Below are 5,052 nucleotides of genomic sequence, written 5' to 3'. Positions count from 1 at the left end.
ATTTTCAATGTGCATCTCAATAAATCAGAATTACATTTCCCGGCCGCCTGCATGAAAGAAGGTTACAGATGCTTTGAAAATATAGAATGTCCTCAACGTATCTCTCCGCTTTATCACATTGATTATTTTATGTCACAAGGCAGGCATTTTTTTTCACGGTGCTCATGTGTAAATATGTTTTATACTATACTTTAGTTTCTTATTTTTTTTCCAACAAACAAAGATGTGTCCCTAATGGGAAATCCAAAAAAAAAAACAGCCTTAGGAAGATTCACTGTGTATTACCTAATATAGCAACATTGATAGAGCCTTAGCTAGATATAAGTACTCTTGAAACAAAATTGCATGGCTTTTATTTAAGAAAAAAAAAACAACAACAACAATGCTATGGGTAGATTAACCATTCTTCAGCTTATGTCTCCTGCCTGGAGCCCTATGGGACATTGATGTCCTTGGAAGAATGGCAGAAGGAAATGCCAGGGGCCAATTGCTGATATTATCATTCACACATCAAATTTGTTACACCACTTTATCGGTCACAGGGAAAGCAATTATAGTGCAGTTCAATTTTACGCTCAATGGTTGAACTGGGGATCAAAGTCAGTTTTTCTGTTTAAAATGCTTTAACCTTTTTATTAGTTATTTATAATAACAAAGCAACACCTTCTCCCTCACTAAAACATATCATGTATATTTTTTAAAAGAGGACAAGCAAACGCTTTTCATTCTTGAAATGGAATCATACAGTAGCATTGTTTTCTTCCTATACAGAAAAATGACAGCGAGTTAAAACTGACACTGCGCTATACGTTTTCGCTTTCATTTTCTTTACCTTGTTAAAAAGAATACATCTCCCAGATACCAGTATAGAACTACAGAATTAATGTTGGAAAAGTTCTAATACTGTATTTTGTCGTACATCTAGTAATATATAGTATTGTAAGTCCTGGAGAACAGCGAGTTCATTAAGTGTTATAATGTATGTTAATGTAGTTCCGTGATAGCTCTCTATACAAAAAAAGAGAGATTCCATATAGTTGGGCAGTACATCAAATCTGCATATGTCTTCGCAAAAAGAACGTAATAACAAATGTGTCCCAAACTGGGAGACAAATAAACATGGGCTGAAGGAGTAGCTCAATGAGTAGACACTTATACTGGTGCTTGGGTCAAATCCGTGGTGACCTTGGGTAAGTCGCTTTATCTCCCTGTGCCTTAGGTACCAACATTAGATTGTAAGCTCTATTGGACAGAGGCTCATTATGCCTGCAAAAATGTATGTACACAGTTAGTGCTATAGTGCTATAAAAGAGAACAATTATTAGTATGTGGTCCAGTCAGTTGTTTCTTGTCTTATACTGTACATGTAAAACAAAAATGGAGGATATGAAATCACATTATAAAATCATCAATGTGGAAAATCAGTTTTCCTGATTGTTAGAGGTCTGACAAAATGTGCCTGTTTATCGTTAGAAGTCAGAAAGTAATTTATTACTTGCTCTTCCAAGTCACAAGAGGACATTAATGGTTCTACCAAAGTTAATTTAAGCGAAGATTTCTCCCACTTGGGAGTCTGCAGCTTTGACCTGTGGTCAGAGATACATTTTTTTCAGTGAGCCCAAACTTAAGGTGCTTGAAGAAAGGGGCTTTAAGAATTCAGTGACTGCTGTGCAGAGAAGGGCTACCGTTGCCTTTTTTTTTCCCCTTCTCAATTCCTATAGGAAGCAGGTGAAGAGGTCAATGACTTGAGGTAGAAACTAATTCTCAGGGTCTCAAATTAATGTTTACCATAGGAAATTTAACCAATAAACTCCAGACTCTACAATAACATCAACCTCTGAAAAGCAAAGAGGGCGATTTATCTCATGCATGAATTTCCAATTATTGCCTGCAGGAAGAATTCTGCGTTTTTGATTTTTAAAACGACTTCAGAATTCTATTGAACAGTGATAATTCACTGGGGATAGCATTAGGGTTAAGGAAGATGAATTCATAGATTTTTGCACTTTAAAAAAACCCTAGCATGACTATAATGACTTGAATGGCAACTGCTGTTATATAGTTATTTCCTAGAGTATTCAAAACAATCAACTCTAAACCATGAATTGTGTAATAATGTATTACAATGAAACATTTGGGGGGTTATTCATTAAACTGTAATAGTGCTGATTGGGGCACTATTGCACGAAAACTCCCAATGACTGCTACTGGGGAACTATTGCACTTACAGTCATATTTTATCTCCATGATAGTAAGTTGTTTGGGGCAGGGACTAATTGGCAGTTATTCATTAAATGGTAATAGTGCCAGATGGGGCACTATTGTGCCTGCAATAAGTCTACACACAGGGTTATGTACATTAACAGCGCTATAAATATGTATAGCAGGCATGTCAAACATGCGGCCCGCAACGGATATTTCTGCGGCCCGCTCACAACCAGCGCGGCGGTCGTGTGTGTCGGCGAGCGTGTGGGCGGCGGTTAAAAGTTTTGGCCGCGGGAGAAGCGAGCGCGGGTGTGGGGGAGCGAGCAGCACGGGCGGAAGTAAAATCTGTCCTGCAGGGGCTGGAGGCGTACGGTGGCCGGGTGCAGTCAATCTGCACTCGTGCCTGTGTGGGAGGATACGGGGGTGGAGTCAAAACCCCGGCGGAGAGACTGCAGTGTGTGTGTGTGTGTGTGTGTGTGTGTGTGTGTGTGTGTGTGTGTGTGTGTGTGTGTGTGTGTGTGTGTGTGTGTGTGTGTGTGTGTGTGTGTGTGTGTGTGTGTGTGTGTGTGTGTGGGGGCAGAGCCAACAGCTGAGATAGCTGCAAAAGACGTCTGTGAGACTGCCTCCTGCCTGGAATAAGGTAAGGACAAGGGGGGGGGGGGGGAGAGAGGCCGAGAGGATGATGGGGCATGGGGGGGGGGAGAGGATGATGGGGCATGGGGGGGGGGGAGAGGATGATGGGGCATGGGGGGGGGGAGAGGATGATGGGGCATGGGGGGGGGGAGAGGATGATGGGGCATGGGGGGGGAGAGGATGATGGGGCATGGGGGGGGGAGAGGATGATGGGGCATGGGGGGGGGGGAGGATGATGGGGCATGGGGGGGGGGAGAGGATGATGGGGCATGGGGGGAGAGGATGATGGGGCATGGGGGGGGGGGGAGAGGATGATGGGGCATGGGGGGGGAGAGGATGATGGGGCATGGGGGGGAGAGGATGATGGGGCATGGGGGGGGGGAGAGGATGATGGGGCATGGGGGGGGGGAGAGGATGATGGGGCATGGGGGGGGAGAGGATGATGGGGCATAGGGGGGTGGAGAGGATGATGGGGCATGGGGGGGGGAGAGGATGATGGGGCATGGGGGGGGAGAGGATGATGGGGCATGGGGGGGGGGAGAGGATGATGGGGCATGGGGGGGGGGAGGATGATGGGGCATGGGGGGGGGAGAGGATGATGGGGCATGGGGGGGAGAGGATGATGGGGCATGGGGGGGGGGGGAGAGGATGATGGGGCATGGGGGGGGAGAGGATGATGGGGCATGGGGGGGAGAGGATGATGGGGCATGGGGGGGGGGGAGAGGATGATGGGGCATGGGGGGGGGGGAGAGGATGATGGGGCATGGGGGGGGGAGAGGATGATGGGGCATGGGGGGGGTGGAGAGGATGATGGGGCATGGGGGGGGGGAGAGGATGATGGGGCATGGGGGGGGGGAGAGGATGATGGGGCATGGGGGGGGAGAGGATGATGGGGCATGGGGGGGGGAGAGGATGATGGGGCATGGGGGGGGAGAGGATGATGGGGCATGGGGGGGGGGAGAGGATGATGGGGCATGGGGGGGGGCGGGAGAGGATGATGGGGTATGGGGGGGTGGGAGAGGATGATGGGGCATGGGGGGGTGGGAGAGGATGATGGGGAATGGGGGGGGGATATGATGGGGCATGGGGGGGGAGATGATGGGGCATGGGGGGAGATGATGATGGGGCATGGGGGGGAATATGATGATGGGGCATGAGGGGGGGAATATGATGATGGGGCATGGGGGGGGGAATATGATGATGGGGCATGGGGGGGAATATGATGATGGGGCATGGGGGGGGGAATATGATGATGGGGGGGGGAATATGATGATGGGGCATGGGTGGGGGGGAATATGATGATGGGGGGGAAATATGATGATGGGGCATGGGGGGGGGAAATATGATGGGGCATGGGGGGGGAAATATGATGATGGGGCATGGGTGGGGGGGAATATGATGATGGGGGGAAATATGATGATGGGGCATGGGGGGGGGGAATATGATGATGGGGCATGGGGGGGGGAATATGATGATGGGGCATGGGGGGGTGGGAGAGGATGATGGGGAATGGGGGGGGGATATGATGGGGCATGGGGGGGAGATGATGGGGCATGGGGGGGAGATGATGATGATGGGGCATGGGTGGGGGAGATGATGGGGCATGGGGGGAATATGATGATGGGGCATGAGGGGGGGAATATGATGATGGGGCATGGGGGGGGGATATGATGATGGGGCATGGGGGGGGGGAATATGATGATGGGGCATGGGGGGGGGGAATATGATGATGGGGGGGGGAATATGATGATGGGGCATGGGTGGGGGGGAAATATGATGATGGGGCATGGGGGGGGGAAATATGATGGGGCATGGGGGGGGGAAATATGATGATGGGGCATGGGTGGGGGGGAATATGATGATGGGGGGGAAATATGATGATGGGGCATGGGGGGGGGAAATATGATGGGGCATGGGGGGGGGGAATATGATGATGGGGCATGGGGGGGAATATGATGATGGGGCATGGGGGGGGGTATGATGATGGGGCATGGGGGCCAGCCTGGGCAGATAAAGATGGGAGGCAGGGGGTGGGGAATACGATGATGGGGCATGGGGGCCAGTCTGGGGAGATGAGATCATGATGAGGGGGGGAGGTGGGGGTATTTTTTAAATGTATTGGGGAGGTGGAGCTATTTTTTAAATGTATTGGGGAGGTGGGGCTATTTTTTAAATGTATTCGGGGGAGTGGGGGTATTTTTAAAATGTATTCAA

The 5,052-nt window shown here is 49.8% G+C and overlaps 1 long non-coding RNA gene across 1 annotated transcript in view; it reads left to right on the top strand.

The window, feature by feature from the left end:
• The first annotated feature begins 2,777 nt into the window (after positions 1-2,777).
• Positions 2,778-5,052, top strand: part of LOC142492193 (uncharacterized) — a 3,542-nt gene continuing 1,267 nt past the window's right edge. The window contains exon 1 of the long non-coding RNA XR_012800801.1: positions 2,778-2,845. This is a non-coding gene — a long non-coding RNA (uncharacterized LOC142492193). The remainder of the gene's footprint in view (positions 2,846-5,052) is intronic.

This window comes from Ascaphus truei, chromosome 4, assembly GCF_040206685.1.
Source record: "Ascaphus truei isolate aAscTru1 chromosome 4, aAscTru1.hap1, whole genome shotgun sequence".
Lineage (NCBI taxonomy): Eukaryota > Metazoa > Chordata > Amphibia > Anura > Ascaphidae > Ascaphus > Ascaphus truei.
The sequence above is the reverse complement of the archived record's forward strand: the minus strand, read 5'-3'. Positions and strand labels throughout refer to the sequence as shown.